This window comes from Oryctolagus cuniculus, chromosome 8 (assembly GCF_051225735.1).
Source record: "Oryctolagus cuniculus isolate XC-2025 breed Fujian yellow rabbit chromosome 8, ASM5122573v1, whole genome shotgun sequence".
NCBI lineage: Eukaryota > Metazoa > Chordata > Mammalia > Lagomorpha > Leporidae > Oryctolagus > Oryctolagus cuniculus.
This window is the reverse complement of record NC_142874.1, coordinates 83,837,645-83,855,902: the sequence shown is the minus strand read 5'-3', so window position 1 is coordinate 83,855,902 and position 18,258 is coordinate 83,837,645. Positions and strand designations below refer to the sequence as shown.

At 43.4% G+C, this 18,258-nt stretch overlaps 1 long non-coding RNA gene across 1 annotated transcript in view; it reads left to right on the top strand.

Annotated features, from left to right (window-relative positions):
- The first annotated feature begins 10,618 nt into the window (after nucleotides 1-10,618).
- Nucleotides 10,619-18,258, top strand: part of LOC127483278 (uncharacterized) — a 68,139-nt gene continuing 60,499 nt past the window's right edge. The window contains exon 1 of the long non-coding RNA XR_016212034.1: nucleotides 10,619-12,721. This is a non-coding gene — a long non-coding RNA (uncharacterized LOC127483278). The remainder of the gene's footprint in view (nucleotides 12,722-18,258) is intronic.

Genomic DNA, 18,258 nt, shown 5'->3' with positions numbered 1-18,258 from the left:
TGTATATTGCATAGTACGAGGAATAGTACTGTAAGGGGGAGAGGAAAATTTGCTTACAAAGGCTAACTCAAAACTGCAGTTATGACCTCCAGGGTCTTTGTAGCATAATCTTGTCCAATTGAAGTACTACAATTGTTTAATTGACCAATATCTATTTTTACTCATAAGCCAAAATGTTCCTATGTTTAAAGGTAAGAACTGGTAATTTAACCATGTAAAATAAAAAGGTATTAGAGTTAAAAAAAAAAAGAAAAAAAAGAACCTGATAGTTTATAACAGTTAGCATTACAGTTGATGTGAAAGAAGGAAAAAATACTCCGGAATGAAAGTGGCTTAACAATGTTAAATTTTATTTTTCTTAAAGTAAAAGAAATAAAACATTGCTATAGGTAGTATAGAATGTTGCTCCCTGGGGCCATCAAGGCCCCATTCTGTCTCCTGCCTTACTGTCTGCTCAGGGATGGGAGCTATGTGTTGTAGCAGGATTCTCCTCTTCTTCCTTAGCAGGAGAACTGTAGCTGACCAGTCACTGTTGGATCAGCATTGAATTTCCCACAACCTCCCTTGCAACTGGATGGGGCATCGGATAACACTTTCACCAATGGAGCATGAGCAGAAACGTTGTGGCAGCTTCCTCCTCACTTTCCTAATATGAGATTTCTGACTCTGGCCTTCCCCTCTTGTCTAGTTGGGTTCTGGCTGGATGGAAACACCTGGGGTGGCCTTGAGAATCACATGACAAAAATGACAGAATCACCAAGAGACTCAGCCCTTGTGTGGCTGTAACCAAAGGCCTGTTGCCTGGAGCCCTCATTTGGATCTGTTATACAGAAGAGTAGTCTGTTGTTGGGCCACCATGTCTAGATTCTTTGTGTCAGTCATTTAGCCTTCTTAACCCAGGTATCGTCCTAGGTATGACTTTTTAAAGTCACCTCTCGGTTCATAATGGCTGCTTGAGCCTTCTGCAAGTCAGGAGCGGGGAGGCAATAGGTCAAAGGGTTGCCATTAGTCACCCGTTTAAACTCTCATTGGGTGGAACTGTGTCACGTGGTCACACCTAGCTGAAAGGAGACTGGCAAATGTGATGTTTCACCATTGGTGAGGGGGCCAATATGCCTGGCTGAAAATCAGTAGTCTGCTCCCATGGGAGGTACAGAGAGTGAGCAGCCTCTAGTCTGCCACAGCTCCATTTTCATTTGTCAGTGACAAAGCAAAAAGTAAAGACCTGACCACTGCCAGGGATAGCCTTAACCATTTGATTCCAACAAATATCAATGAACCATGTAGACATCCTTAGTAGAAATTACACTCTTTAGGGTGCTCTCTCTCTCTCTCTCTCTCTCTCTCTCTCTCTCTCTGTGTGTGTGTGTGTGTGTATGTGTAGATAGTTCCTGTATCTGTGGGAAAGGGAGTTGGCAGGGTTTGATAGTGGTGATAAAGCTGACAAGGCCTGTGCTTTAGGATGATTCTTTCTGTCCTTAGGGGCAAATACAGTTCCTCCCGGATTCGGAGGCTGTCATCTTTCTCCCAGAACAGGAGATGTTACAGATGTTGCAGCTTACTCTTGGGAGAAGGCCTGCCAAGTGGATCTTACTCGGTTGATGAAATATGCTTCTGGAGGGCTGTTTGTAGTGTTACATGGTTGAGGAGTTTCTCCAGGAGATTCTGTCTTCTTCTGCAATTTATATTGTTAAACCCTCAAATAAACTCAGTTTAGGGATTTTCTAACCAGCTTCCAGACTCATATTTAATGTTGTCTTATGCAAGATATTCGACAGCACCCTTTCCATGTAACATGACCACTAGATGGTAGGTATGTAGGCTCTGGACAGTGGTGAAAACCTCAAATTTCCTGTCATGTGCAGTGTTCTTCTAGGTATCTTTGCTGAGTGTGGTTTTAATCCAAATGAATTGCATGTATACCTTCAGCACAATTTTGACTGGAAGCAGGTATGACTCATTCTAACCTCAGAAGTGCTCCTTTTCTTTATGAATGTGGTGATTGCTTAGGGTAGGCGAGTGGAGAGAGAATTGAGAAATGCATTCAGAATGATAACTTTCAAACTATCATTGAAACAAATCTTAACACTTTCATTTTTTTCTTAAGTGTTAAAGGCATACAGTGTTCTTTTTTATTTTTTTAAAGATTTTTTTAAAGATTTACTTTTATTTATTTGAAAGAAAGAGTTATAGAGAGAGGTAGCGACAGAGAGAGAGGTCTTCCATCCGCTGTTTCACTCCCCAGATTGCCGCAACATCGGAGCTGCGTTGATCCGAAGCCAGGAGCCAGGAGCTTCTTCCAGATCTCCTATGCGAGTACAGGGGCCCAAGGACTTGGGCCATCTTCTACTGCTTTCCCAGGCCATAGCAGAGAGCTGGATAGGAAATGGAGCATCTGGGACTCACTGGTGCCCATATGGGATGGGCTGGATAGAAAGTGGAGAAGCCAGGACAAGAACTGGCACCCATGTGGGATGCTGGTACTTTAGGCCAGGGCTTTAACCTGCTGCACCACAGTGCTGGTCCCTAAAGATTTATTTTATTTATTTGAAAGGCAGAGTTACAGAGAAAGGAAGACAAAGAGGTAGAGGGAAGGAAGGAAGGAAGGAAGGAAGGAAGGAAGGAAGGAAGGAAAGAAGGAGAGAGAGAGAGGGAGAGAGAGAGAGAGAAAGGAAGAGGAAGAGGAAGAGGAAGAGGAATAGGAAGAGAGAAATTTCTTCCCTATTCTGGTTCACTCCCCAAATGGCTACAGTGGTCAGGAATGGGCTAGACCAAAACCAGGATCCCAGAGATTCATCCAGTTCTCCCACCTTCCATTACTTTCTCAAGCACATTAGCAGGGAGTTGGATCAGAAGTGGAGCAGCATGGATTCAAACTGGCTCTCATAGGATGCTAGAATTGCAGGTGGCAGCTTAACCTGTTATTCTACAACACCAGCCCTATTTTAACATTTTATTTCAGAATAGTTTTAAATTCCCAAAGCAAAAATTGTGAGGTTGCAATAAAAGGAGTTCCTCATTCTGCTTTTCCTATTAACATTTCATATGAGTATATTTTTCACAACTAATGAACCTTGTATACCTTCCTCTCTCTCTATTTTGTTATCCACATATTCTTTTAGGGCTGACATTGTGGCATATTGGGTTAAGTTACTGCCTATAGCAACAGCATCCCACATGGGCTCTGGTTCAAGTCCTTGGCTGCTCCACTTCCAATCCAGCTCCGTGCCAATGTGCCTGGGAATGCAGCAGAAGATGGCCCAAGTCCTTTGGCCCCTGCACACATGTGGGAGACCCAGAAGAAGCTCCAGGCTCCAGCTTTGGTGGAGCCCACCTCCAGTCATTGTGGTCATATGGGGAGTGAACCAGAGGTTGGAAGATCTCTCTCTCTCTCCTGTCCCTCTCTGTGTAACTCTACCTTTCAAATAAATAAATAAATGCATACATATTTTAAAAATATTCTTTCTTGTTTTTGTGGTAACTTGGGGGGGGGAGAGAAGGGGAGAGAGAGAGAGAGAAAGCAAACAAACTTCTTGTGCTTGTTCACTCCTCAAATGTCTGAAGCAGCATGGGCTGAGGTGAGTCAAAGCTGGGAACTGGGAGTTGGGAGCTGGGAACTCAGTCCAGGTGTCCCACATGGGTGGTGGGACCTAATTGCTTTAGCCATCGCCACTTTCTCCTAGGGGCTGCATTAGCAAGAAGTTGGAATCAGGAGCCAGAGCCAGGTACGGAGGTCACACCCTCTGACGTGGGATGTGGGTGTCCCAACTGGAGCTCAAAAACTAGGTTAAACACCCCAATACCCTTACTATGCCAAAAAGTACATACCTTTTCTGAGCAGAATTTTCCACAGGGCATCTTGTGCAACTAGGAGTGCGTGTGTAATGAATTCTAGTCAGAAGGATATTAACAAGGATGCTGTGTGCAACTCTCGATTGTGTCCTCAGTGAGCGAGGACATGATTTTCTTATCCCTCTTCCTCTGTGTGCAGACTGCTATGCAACCAGAGGACAGCAGCTGGAGCAGCCAGGGTTGAGGAGCAGCTTGAAAGCACCTGGCTTCTGGTACAACAGACCTGCCATATTTGCTGGCAGGCTTGAACTGCCACTTGGAAGAGAAATATATTTCCATTTTGTTTAAAGCACAGTGCTGATGTTGGTGCTATAGCCGGTGAAGCCGCCATCTGCAGTGCGGGCATCCCATATGGGCACTGATTTGAGTCCCAGCTGCTCCACTTCTGATCCAGCTCTCTGCTGTGGCCTGGGAAAGCAGTAGAAGATGGCCCGAGTCCTGGGGCCCCTGCACCTGCATGGGAGACCCGGAAGAGGCTCCTGGCTTCAGATCGGCACAGCTCTGGCAATTGTGACCATCTGGGGAGTGGGCCAGAAGATGGCAAACCTCTCTCTCTCTCTTTCTCTCTCTGCCTCTCTGTAACTCTGCCTTTCAAATAAATAAACAAATAAATAAAATCTTAAAAAAAAACAGGGTTATTTTGGGTCTATTAAAAAAAAAGCAACCAGATCAATATACCTCAAATACAGAGCTGTTTCATTCCACTGGTCTGGTCCCCAAGCCTTTTGGTCCTGTACCATTTGGGATAGCTGAACCCACTTCACCATCATCCCCACCAGATACTTCCAGCTGGGGAGGCACCACTTCCTGCTCAGTCATGGATTGGAACAGAATCCTAGCTTCCACCCATGCATTTCTACTGCAAATCCATGAAAAACTTCCAGGTTTTTGGAAGATGGTGTGGTCTGCATGCTTGTGTTGCTCTGAAATCCATGTGGAAACCTAATCCCCACTGTGGCTGTGAAGAGGCAAGACCTTTAGGTGTGACTAGCTCATGAGGATTCCACGCTCTCGAATGGGATTAATGCCCTTATAAAAGAGGTTGAAGGGAGCTGCCTGGTCCCCTGCATCATGTGAGGACACAGAAGGGCACATCCATGACCAAATGGAGCCTCACCAGATCCTACATCTGCTGGTGCCTTGAACTTGGACTTCTCAACCTCTGGAATGGTGAGAAATGAATATCTACGACTTATAAACTACACAGCCCAAGATATTTTGCTTTAGTAGCTGCAACAGACCAAGGCAGAGGGAATGAGTGGATTTACAAGATTGATATTTTGAGTAGTGAGTGGATTTCACAATCACTTCCAAAGCTGATTTTTCTCTCCCTGTAATTCTTGAACCTCCTTCAGACTGCAGTAGAAAATTCTGACCTCCTCTACGTCTCTGACATCTTCGGAGACCATGGCCTACTCCTACTCTCATTTTTCCAAGTTTGTTCTTTCTCAGCCTGAGATCTAGTATAGCAAAGGATCTACTTTGCAGAGTGTTGCAGATATTAGAAACCAAATTCGTTTGTATCACATCAATGGGATACAATGAAATGCAGCTGACATATCTGACTGCAAGCTTTGTTTTTGTATTAGATTTTTAAAAAAGGTTTATTTATTTATTTGAAAGGCAGGGTTACAGAGAGGCAGAGGCAGGGGGAGAGAGAGAGAGAGAGAGGTCTTCCATCTGCTGGTTCACTCCCCAGATGGTGGCAATGGCCAGAACTTCTCTGATTGAAGCCAGGAGCCAGGAGCTTCTTCCAGGTCTCCCATGTGGGTGCAGGAGCTCAAGTACTTGGGTCATCTTTCCCAGGTCATAGCTGGATAGGATATGGAGCATCTGGGACTCACTGGTGCCCATATGGGATGCTAGCACTGCAAGTGGCTGCTTTACCTGCTACACCACAGTTCCAGCCCCTTGTATTAGAATTTAATCTCTTTGCTCTGTTTCTGCACATAGTGAGGAAGCCAGGAATTAGAAAACTGCAGAGCTGGTCCAGGTTTGCTCTTCAATAGCTTAGTTCTCTGACCTTTCATTTTTTTTTTTCTCCTAAAGATTTACTTATTTATTTGAAAGTCAGAGTTGCAGGGGTGTGGGGGGTGTGGGGAGAAGGAGAGAGAGCTTCTGTCTGTTAATTCACTCCCTAAAAGGCTACAATGGCCAGAGTTGAGACAAGTCCAGGAGCCAGAAGCTTCTTCCGGGTCTCCCATGTGGGTTGCAGGAGCCCAAGCACTTGGTCCATCTTCTGCTTTCCCAGATGCATTAGCAGGGAGCTGGATCAGAAGTGGAGCAGCCAGGATATGAACTGGTGCCCATATGGGATGGCAGCGTCACAGGCAGCAGCTTAACCTGCTATGACACAACGCTGGCCCTGACCCTCCATTTTTGTGGTCACAATGGGCTTTTAATATTTTCTGTGGGTGCCTCGTTTTACTTATTTTGTGATTAACCCTTCAGTGTGTGCAGATAATGAGGAGGAAAATGCCCTGGGAACTGTCTAGTGCCCATCACTGTAAGTTAAGAAGAGTCTCCACGAGTTTCTGCTGGTCCGGTAAAGGTGGTTTGTTAATCTGCCGTCACATTTGTGAACTTGGAGTACATGGCTACGGACACTTGAGGCAAGTCTCTCAATCATTTACATGCTTTGACTTTCTTCCCGAGGGAATCCTCTTTCTTCTGTTCCCCCCCACCACCTGAACACCCCCCTCCAAGTTAGCTAGGTGTCTTCAAGACTCCTCTTATTTTGTCTATAGAGGATGAGCTTACAGAACCAAGTCTTAAGAAATATAGTATTTATACCAATTGCCCGCAAGAATATTATAGTCATTTCTGGATTTAAGTATAGTTATTCTCCTTTGAAGGCAAACTTATGTTTCCTTTTAGAGAAAGGAGTGAGTGTTGGTTTCTCTTTCTTCTCTATTCCCTTGATTTCTATTTTCCTCTATTATAGCACTTGTTACCCAGTATTGTCATTATGAGAACACAATACAGAGTGGCAGGACCTGAGTCTTGTTAACCTTTGCACCCCAGGCCTTAGTACTGTGTCAGGAGTATTTTATTTTCTCATTCTCTATACGCTGAATGAATGAGTGAAGGAAGGAATGAGTGAAGGTAAATTGCTTCTCTGGGACAGGCGATATGTTGGTGATAAAATTCAGATTAGTGTTTGGCTGGATGGATGATTAAATGGCACAGAGTCTCACCAACATAACTGAACCCGGGACCTCCAAGGTTTAGTTTGATAGAATAGACATATGGCTTACAGGGAAAAGCAAATGAAGAAGCTAGTGGTGCTGGAGCAGGAAATACGGCATGGAAAACAGAGGTAAATGTCTGTGCAAAAGTAGTCGAGGAGCTTGACGGGCCTGGAGCCGTGTCCAGCGTGCTGCTGCTGCTGTAGCTCTGGGAAATATCTCGCTCCAAGCCATACACTTCAGACTTGGTAAATAAATCACGGAGAATTATTTATTCCTGCTGTGTGTGTAGGTTTTTTTTTTTTTCTTGCTACCATATAAGATGAGCAGACTTGGCTCCTTTTATGACATTCACATCTTTCTCAGAAGCCTCACTTTTTTTTTTTTTTGTTAGCTAGACAAAACTTAGGACGTCTTATCTATGATCAATTTCTTTGGAGAGAATAATGCTGTTTTGTAACTGCTTTTATTTGATGACAGCTCATCACAGTGAGTAGACACAGAATATTTTAGAGCCATGTCATAAAAGGAATCTCCGCCCCCAGCTGGGGATCCAGGTAGGTACGTGAAAGGGAGTGGTTGGGGGATGCTTTATTGTGGCTAATAATGTCTCGGAGAATCAGAGAAAACCAACTTTTTGCTAATCTAATTCCACTCTCCCCTCCCCCAAGTTCAACAATGTCACCAGGTTGAGTAACACAGGGAGAGAGAGATTAATCATTAGTAAAAATACACCCTTCTGCCCTTCCTCCTGGCTGCCTGAAATTTGAGTGAGTCAAAAATATGCAACATTTAATCAGAGTGGTTGATTTTTCCCCATGAATGTACAGTCCCCCTTTGCTCCCTGTGATGCTTTTTGGGAGAGAGAAGATGCTCTCGTGGCTCCGGTCACCTCTGGGTAACCGCTATTCTCTTTTCTCCCTCTTCCATCTCTAGAATGTATTTTGGAGAAAAATCCACCTCCAACCCTCTTTCTGGCATTCATTTTTTTCTTCACTTTTAGACACTATTGTTTTCAAACCTGGACTCAACATAGGACTCAGTTATGTTAGAAAGGACTGTACTCCGTCCTTTTTAGAGCTCTTTCAGGCCTCACACAAAACTTCCAAATACAGGGTAGGGTGTGTTTCTTTCTTTATGTTTTTGTGCCAACTTTTCAGTAGCTGGTATCTCAGTTGGCCAAAAGCATTTATTCTAATAAAGATATCTGAGTGATTTTTCTCTCCTCCCTCCTTCCCTTCCTTCCTTCCTTCCTTCCTTCCTTCCTTCCTTCCTTCCTTCCCTCATCCTTTACCTGCATTCCTCACCAGCTTCCTCTCAGGATATGGAGTAGATGCCAGGAATTTACAAAACTAGATAAAATAAAACCCCAGCTTCAGGGAACTCATAACTCTCCTTAAAAGACTGGTGCTGGGGCCAGCGCTGTGGCGTAGTAGGTTAAGCCTCTGCCTCTGTGCTAGCATCCCATATGGGTGCCTGTTACTTGTTCAAGTCCCAGCTGCTCCTCTGCCGATCCAGAACTCTGCTATGGCCTGGGGAAGCAGTGGAAGGTGGCCCAAGTGCTTGAGCCCCTGCACTCACGTGGAAGACCTGGGAGAAGTTCCTGGCTCCTGGCTTTGGATCAGCTGAGTTCTGGCCATTTGAGGAGTGAACCAGTGTCTCTTCCTCTCTGTCTGTAGCTCTGCCTCTCAAATGAATAAATAGAATCTAAACAAAACAAAATAAAACAACAATAACAACAACAACAACAAAATCCAAAAAACTAATGTCTTTGCAGTAAGGCAAGTGTCCTAAAAAAAAAAAAAAAACGGTAAATAAAACTGGTGCCCAGAATGGAAGATTAGGGAAAGTGTTACTGCCAGGGACGGATTGAGAGGCTGGAGAACTGAGTCTATATGGACTTTTCCAGGCAGATTTTCTTTTTTTTAAAATTTTTTTATTTGACAGGTAGAGTTATAGACAGTGAGAAAGAGACAGAGAGAAAGGTCTTCCTTCCGTTGGCTCACCCTCCAAATGGCCGCTATGGCCAGAGATATGCCAATCCAAAGCCAGGAGCCAGGTGCTTCTTCCTGGTCTCCCATGTGGGTGCAGGGGCCCAAGGACTTGGGCCATCCTTCACTGCCCTCCCGGGCCAGAGCAGAGAGCTGGACTGGAAGAGGAGCAACCAGGACTAGAATCCAGCACCCATATGAGATGCTGGTGCCGCAAGGCGGAGGATTAACCAAGTGAGCCACAGCGCCGGCACCTCCAGGCAGATTTTCTAGGGGTATGGGAAAGATATTGTATGTGGAGGAAGCAGAAGATTTGAAAGTAAAAAGGAAATGAAAAATTTTGGGGAAATGCACTGGAAGACATATGGGGATTCTTCAGCAATGTGTTAAAAAAACTCTCACAAGGGCTGTTGTGATGGGTTTAGACTGTAGACTGTAGGCAATGGAGCCCCTGATGATTCTACAAAGCAGAAAGATCTGCCTGGTTGGAGTTAAAACCTAAAAGGACAGGGAAGAGAAAGTTCCTAGGGGGATATGATAAAAGCATTGACATAATCTTGGCAGAAAATTGTAAAATCCTCAACTAAAGCAACAGAGAAAGGATGATAATGGCAAGATGAACCTGTGGCATATTGGACAGGACTTAATGGATGATTACACGTGGGGGATGAGGGAGTAGAAGGAGTCTTCACGTCCAGCCGGGGTTCTGTTTTGTGCCCTGGCACTGCTCACTGAGAAAGGTAACACTGGAAGGGAAAAAAATTTGTGGGGATGAAAGATGGTGAGTTCTTGATACAGTCAAATGTATAATTAAGGTAAGGGACTGTCTAGCCTGAGAGAACTAGTAAGACAATTAAATCAACACAAGTATTTTGTCTTTTAAAAGATTTATTTTTATGTATTTGAAAGGCAGAATTACAGAGGCAAAGGAAGGGAGAGAGAGAGAGAGAGACAGAGAGAGAGAGACAGAGAGAGAGGTCTTCCATCCACTGGTTCACTCCCCAGATGGGGGCAATGGCCCGAGCTGAACCAGTCCAAAGCCAGGAGCCAGGAGCTTCTTCCAGATTTCCTATGTAGGTGCAGGGGCCTGAGGACTTGGGTCATCTTCCACTGCTTTCCCAGGCCATAGCAGAGAGCTGGATCAGAAGTGGAGCATCCGGGACTCGAATCAGTGCCCATAAGGGATGCTGGCACTGCAGGCAGTGGCTTTATCTGCTAAGCTACAGTGCCAGACCCAACAGACATATTCTAGTGCATTGGTTGGGAGAAATGTCACAACTCTAATGGAAAAGGAAGTGATTCATTAAATGATTGTAAAAATACATATATAGCCACAACTTTACATCAAGATGAAAATATTAATGGGGTTAAAGTTAAAATAATATCAAGGATAAATTTTATTTTTTAAAGACTTATTTTATGTATTTGAAAGACAGTTATAGAGACAGGTAGAGGCACAGAGAAAGAGAGATATCTTCCATCTGCTGGTTTACTCCCCAAATGGCCACATTGGCGGGAGCTGAGCCAATCGGAAGCCAGGAGCCAGGAGCTTCTTCTGGGTCTCCCATGAGGGTGCAGGGCCCCAAGGACTTGGGCCATCCTCTGCTGCTTTCCCAGGCCATAGCAGAGAGCTGGATTGTAAGTGGAGCAGCTGAGACTTGAACTGGTGCCCATATGGGATGCTGGAGCTGCAGGGTGGGGCTTTAACCCACTACAGCACCAACCCCATTGGTATATTTCTTTTTTTTTTTTAATTTTATTTAAGTTATACAAGTTTCATATACCACCCTGAATGCACCCCATCTTATCATCCCTATTTGTTGTATCTCTAAAGCACTCTTGATAGATTAGGCAATCTGTGTCCTACGTCCTCTAAATTAAATTGTACCTTAAATACCTCATTGTTCTCGTAGAGCTTCCATTGCTGGAAAACAGCTCAGCTTTATTTAAACTTCTGTGGTAAAGAGAGCTCTTCACGCACAAAATGCTTTGTGACTGTGGAGGCTACAGAAACATGGCTAGCATGGCTACCCAGTCAATAGCCAAGGACCTATAATTTACCCTTAAAAAGCTCCGAAGGATTTGTCCATTGCCCCTCTGGAGTGGCATTCAGGCAAGATCAATTATCTAACCAATTTGACATCTCTCCAGAAACCTGGTTACCAAATTGCACCAGGTTCATGCTGAACTAGCACTTATTTCACAAGGATTTTCACTCGTGCTTATCTGAATGTGTGGAATTCCTGTTCAGAGGTTGTTTTTCTGAGCTGGTTAGTTGAGCCAGATTACAAATTGACTCTCTTTGGTGTGAACAAAAACCTACTCACAAGACAAACCTCCCAAGCCTTTTTCTTTTCTTTTCAAAAAGATTTATTTATTTATTTGAAAGTCAGAATTACACACAGAGAGAAAGAGAGGCAGAGAGAGAAAGAGAGAGAGAGAGAGAGAGAGAGAGGTCTTCCATCCACTGGTTTACTCCCCAACTGGCCGCAATGGCTGGAGCTGCACCGATTCAAAGCCAGGAGCCGGGAGCTTCCTCCAGGTCTCCCACATGGGTGCAGGGGCCCAAGCACTTGGGACATTTTCTACTGCCTTCCCAGGCCATAGCAGAGAGCTGGATTGGAAGTAGAGCAGCTGGGACTCGAATTGGCGCCCATATAGGATGCTGGCCCTGCAGGTGGTGGCCTTACCTGCTACACCACAGTGCTGGCCCTCCAAGCCTCTTTTCTCATTAGATTCCCAAATTACCCAATGATTTTTTTCTAATCTTACAAAAAAAGGTCATGATTATAGAGTACTTCCCTTTGCTTTCAAATTAGAAGATAGTGACGTGGATTGCTCTGAAACCTTCAGGAAGTTTAAATTTCCTTCTAGAAATTAAACACAGGATTAAGTTTTACCACCAATTTTAATTGTTTCATAAATATAAGAAATGAAAAATACTAAAAGTTCATTTATATCCCCAAGAAGAGCAGATTTATCTAAATTATGATTTTGAATATTGCTAAATTAGATCAGATTTACAAAATTTATGTCCACAGAACTTTTGTTGTTAAGGGGTCTCCCTTTAACATTGGTTTTGAATGTGAATTAAATATTACTTCATCATAGAAACCCTAATGACTTTTTTTTTTGGCAAACATAGATGCAAGGTTTATTTCATAGGCTATGTTATTAATTTTGTGTCATCACAAAAGGTAGCCCAGTTTTATTTTGAGATTGGTTTATTTTCTCTGGACATTTGGGATGAATAGCTCAGCATAACAAATTATTCTATATGCTCTAGTTTCAAGCGTTTAAAGTAGAATCCAAGTTTTAGCATCAGGAACCAATTAAATGATAGTTAGATCTGACTGAAAAATTAATGGTCCAGAACAGAAACTGTGTAGTATTTTTTTTAGCTTCCCTCCCCTTACCCGCCCCCTCCCCCACATTTCTGTTTTAAATAAAAATCTGGATAAGTCCCAGTAAAATTCAAAGTGTCATTAAAAAATAAATAAATAAACTGGTTGACTCGAAATGGAGCCACACCCAGGCTTAAAAGTCACTTAATGATGACTGGGTTCTTAGTTTGCTCTTAAACACAAGGTGTTTATCAGCCTTCACCTGCTAAGAGTTTGGCTAAAAGACACATAGAGCTGTGGGGCCATGGAGGGTTGAAATGCTCCTGTGCCTCTTTATCTCTTTATGGTGAGTATGATTTGCCGTTTTACAGAATCAGCTATTGTTATATCTTCTAGCACAACTGTGGTGGCATTTGATGTTTGCCATAGAAATCAGGCTGTTGTGAAGACTTTGCACGAATGATACATAAATCAACAGAGGAACATGCTGATGTTCTGCCCAGCGACTTAAACCTTGTTAATGTGCTTTGACAGAACATAGTGGCCTGGATTAGATGCTGGTGGAAGGTTCAGACTTGAGCACTTGGCTGCTGCTTCAAGCACCGTGCACAGAAAGCCCATATAGTACCTTTAATCTGGCTCCAATTCAAACATATCAGTGATCACTGAGCGTGCTGTGTTTACTCTGTTGGTCTTTCTGCCAAAAAGATTTCATGGGTAGCGGTAGCAGAAACATTTTTGTAATTAACTTATTGTCGCTTTACTGGGAAATCTCCTTATATTCGCAAAGGCTGAATGTGTTCTTATTTTCCTGCCTGCCTACTTGACTTGCCGTCTACAAATGCACATTTGGCTGTATGTCTTTCCAGCCCAATGGCCTCCTGACCACACGATTCATTTTGGTTGGGTTACTGCAGCCATCATTTTCCAGAAACACTCAAAATCCCTCAATGATGACAGATGTCATTTGATCACGGGGAACACAAAATAAAAAGAGCAGTAGTAATTTCTTTAAGATCTTTTTAGGGGTTTTAAGAGAAGAGATTTTGTGGCACCAATAGACTCTCTCTCCAACTTGGGATACCCCGTCTTCAGGATTTTCCTGAAAGAGCAAAAGGAGCAGGCTTCCTATGAAAAGCAACCAGTCCCAGACTGCCACTCCCTTCCTGGAGTTCTGTTGTATCCAATCACCTTCCACATGTAGGGTTATAATTGTCCACTTACAAGTCTGTCTCTTTCCTGGCGTCTTAGCTTCTTTGAGGTCTGTGGTGTGAGTTGTTGCATCTCCCCAGCGATGGCAGCCTGATCCACAGCAGGTGGTTTCTGTGTGCTTCTTGCATGAGTGGCTGGCAACACTCATTCTGGTCTTTGGCTCCTTTGCATTCCTCACTCTTCTTGTCTCTGCTTGATGCCTTGGGGAAATGGATCCCAACAGGTTGCATTTCCCAGGCTTCCACCACGACTGGAGACTGACTTGCTGGAGGAACAGAGAATCCAGTGTCTCTCTCTGCTCTCTCTGCATTGGGTGGCTTTAGAACCTCTGTGGCTCCAGCTCCTGCTGAACTGGCTGCAGTGTTTGGTGACACCATTCTTCTGTTAGGTGACACTATTCTCTTGGCTCCTCTCCTGTTCCTCCAGCACCAGAAATGGCTTCTTTCTCTTGCTGATTTCTGTATGGCTTCACTTTTCCCATTTTGGTTCCTCAGTAATCCCATCAGCTGTGTAACCAACTCCTGGCATTAAATTCTCTTTGTTTCAAATACTTGCAGTGTACCATACTGAATTCAAAGCTGAAATGATTCTTCCTGATCTTAAAGTTGCTTAATAAAGGAGGAATTGCCATGTGCTTCAGAGGCATATAATTGCCTGGGACCTACACCCACTTCACTGTCCCCAACGTGAACTCCACTGAAGAGAGAGTCAGAGGTTCCCTTGCGGTCTGATGCCTCTACTTCCTGGAAACACCTGATCCTTACACACTGCCATGGTATGCTTGCCTTTGTTCTCCTACTTAGAACTGTGGGTGTACCCCCACCCCAATCTACCCCAGTAATTCAGCTGAGTAGGGCCAAGGCCATGATTTCCATCACAAATGATTGTAGCTATTTTTTTTTAAAGATTTATTTATTTATTTGAAAGGCAGAGTTACAAAAAAAAAGGGGGGGCAGAGGCAGAGATTGAGTGTGTGTGTGTGGGGGAGAGTGAGAGAGGATTTCCAAATGTCTGAAATGGAGCTAGGAGCTTCTTCTGCGTCTCCCACACAGGTACAGGGGCTCAAACACTCAGGCCATCTTCTACTGATTTCCCAGGCCATAGCAGAGAGCTGGATTGGAAGTGGAACAGCCGGGACTTGAACCAGCACCCATAAGGGATGCTGGCACTGCAGGTGGCAGCTTTATCTGCTATGCCACAGCACTGGGCCCATGATGGCAGCTCTTACTGACACAGAACAGACACAGTCTGACAGAAGGAAAGGTTTAGATCTGGTTCAATTGTGTGGCTTTCATTTTGACCATACCCTACTTGGATAACTTCTGTAGTAAACAAAGCAAGTGACCAAATTCCTCTTGGATAGAATCTCCAAATTCTGACACTTGAAACATTCTCTCACCATTTTCACCATGAGCTGAAGATTCATTCAAACTTAGATAGCTTCTGTTTCTCCGTTTTTTCCTCTTTGGAGCCCTTCTTGGTACTTCGCTGGGGGAAGGGAAGGAGAAGGAATCTGGCTGACATCAAATTATGAATATCGGTTTAAGTTCTTAACAAACTTGCATTTCACATGCACAGCTAACCCACAAAAGCCACGAGATTTTCCAATGGGTTAGTGTCAAATCTACAAGAATGAGGGGTTTCAGCCAGACGCTCTGTTCTTGTTTTCCTCTATGGGTTTGGCTGAACAGTCAGACAACGGTGAGATAGGCAGCTGCGTGTTGTTGGGAAGGGAGTGCTCTAGTGTTTCGGCGTGCATGAATTAGTGAAACATGAAATTTCAGTAGCAACTCTGATTTTTACCATACGTAATCCCATGTTTAATCAGGACAGTTAAATATTTGTAGGGGAGAGTTGTTTTCTGTATGAGCTTAGTTGGGCTAAATGATAGAAAAATGTACCTATCAGGGCTGGTACACTTATTTCCACGAGAATTCTGGAGCTTTAGAGACAGAAGGTATTTTAAAGTCTTCTGAGCCAATCTTTTTATTTTTCAGATGGGAAAGTCAGACTCAGATCAGTTAATAACAGTTGGCTATGAGCAGAACAGGGATTAAAATCTGGAATGGTTTCCATCTTGTTACCTTTTAACAGAACTTGTTGCTTTTCAGTTTACACATCTTAGCTCTCAAGCCTGATGTTCTGTCTCAGATCTTTTTATAAAGATTTATTTTTATTTACTCAAAAGGCACAGTTACAGGGAGTGAGAGAGGCCTTCTATCCACTGGTTCACCCTCCAAATGGGTGCAATGATTAGGGCTGAACCAAACCAAAGCTAGGAGCCAGGAGCTTCTTCTGGGCCTCCCATATGAGTGCAGGTGCCCAAGGATCTAGACCATCTTCTGTTGCTCTTCCAGGTCATCAGCAGAGAGCTGGATCTGAAGTGGAGCAGCTGAGACTTGAATAGCACCCATATGAGATGCTGGTGCTGCATATAGCAGCCAAAACACTGGCCCTCTGTCTCGTATCTTGACCTTAAACATCTCAGATCTGAGCCAGAATCATCAGTAGAGTGTACTGGTCACACAGAGCAGCTAGAGTGGGAGAACCTGTTCCAGAGCATGGACACAACCTGGGTGCAGGAAGCAGGGGAGGTGCAGAGCGGCCAGGGCATTTCAAGTCCCTGCTCTTTGCTGGGCATGGTCCCTGCTCTTGGCTAGGCATGAGAAGACCACTTTATGCACACTTTTGGTGGTGTTGAGACAGTATCTGCAAAGTCTGAATTTTCAGAAGATGGGAGACCCTGGGCAATGTGTGAACGAAGGAGAAGACTGCTCTGAAGGGGTATGGCTGCATCTAATAGCCAAAGTAAGCAATGAACACATTTGTTTCCCTGTCAAAAAGTAATTTAGGTGCCAGGAAAGTATTTTCACTCTTTTTTTAAAAAAGATTTATTTATGTATTTGAAAGTCAAAGTTATACAGAGAGCTAAGGAGAGGCAGAGACACACAGAGAGAGAGGTCTTCCATCCACTGGTTCACTATCCAAATGGCTGCAATGGCTGGAGCTGCACCAATCCGAAGCCAGGAGCCAGGAGCAGCTTCTGGGTCTCCCACATGGATACAGGGCCTAAGGACTTGGGTCATCTTCTACTGCTTTTCCAGGCCATAGCAGAGAGCTGGATTAGACGTAGAGCAGCTGGGACTCAAACTGGTGCCCATATGGGATGCCGGCACTGCAGGTGGTGGCTCTACCTTCTATGCCACAACACCGGCCCCTATTCACTCTCACAGTTTACAGAATCCATTGTTGCACACCTTCTCCTGAAGTTAATTTAAAATTTCTTATTTATTTAAAAAATACTTGTTTATTTGAAAGTCAGAGTTACAGAGAGAGAGGGGGAGACACTGAGAAAGAGAGAGAGGAAGAGAGAGATGGAGACAGATTTTCCATCCATTGATTCACTCCCCAAATGACCACAACAGCCAGGGCTGAGATGGGTAAAAGCCAGGGGCTTCTTCATGGTCTTCCATGTAGGTGGCAGGGGTTCAAGTACTTAGGCCATCTTCCGTTGCTTTCCCAGGTGCATTACAGGGAGCTGGATAGGAAGTACTCAGCCAGGATTAAACAGGAGCTCATATGGGATGACTATATTGCAGGTGGCAGCTTAACCTTATAGGTCACCACTGGGCCCAGAACTTAATATTATAACAATAGATACATGAAAGCTCGAGTTTGCCCAAATAATATCTCTTATATTTACCTGCATTTATATCTAATCATATGGTAACTCTTTTCTTTAGGAAATGGTAGTTTCATATATTCATAATGAAACTAGCAACTATTTGAAATAAGCTAATGCTATTGTTTTAACATTTTCAAATCTAGATCATTACTCCTTGTTGATCAACGTCATGGTTAAATGTTCCTATGACTTTCTGTGCTAAAGGCCTCAATTGGTATTCTGTTCTCATTCAATAAAAGCTCTTCACTATAAATAAATAAATGTCATTATGTTGTAATGAGTTTCAATATCTACTGACCTTACCTGGATTTTGGAGGGTAGGTTGGCCACGAAAGATTCAGCACCCTTTATCCTTCTCTTGAGACACTAATTACTCATTACATTTTCTTTTTATCCTTTTTGCTATATTTCAAAATTGCCAAAGATTGAGATTTTTGAAAAATGAGAAACTGAAGAAATGTCTGGAAGTGTTTTTTTAACTTAAAAGCCAGATAGCCAAAGGAGAAAGATGTAACGCAAACTTCCTGTCTTTATTTCAGCTGGTTATAACTAGATCAGACTGAATTGGGTATTCTCAGTTTCATCCTGAAGCAAATTTCTATAGTTGAATTATAAGCCCCTGAAAAACGGGGTTTTTGTTGAAAATGTGGAAAGACCCTCAACTTTAGGACAAGGCACAACTATAATTTTACAGGCATTAGGCACCTAAAATAACTTTGTATGAAGATTATTCTAGGATTTGTCCCCCATTTGGTAGAAAATGCTTAATGTTAAACCATATTTTATGCACACAAAAAGACTTATTTCATAAGACAAGGGGCTCAAGGATTTTCATTCCAATATTCAACAATACTATTACTAAAGGGCTCTCTCCTGCTACTCTTGTAATTGAGTGATCTTAAGTGATATTTAAAAGAAAATATCATTCTGCTAAACTGACGTGTAAAGATGAAATGTGACAAAGCATTTTAAAAATTTCAAGTAGA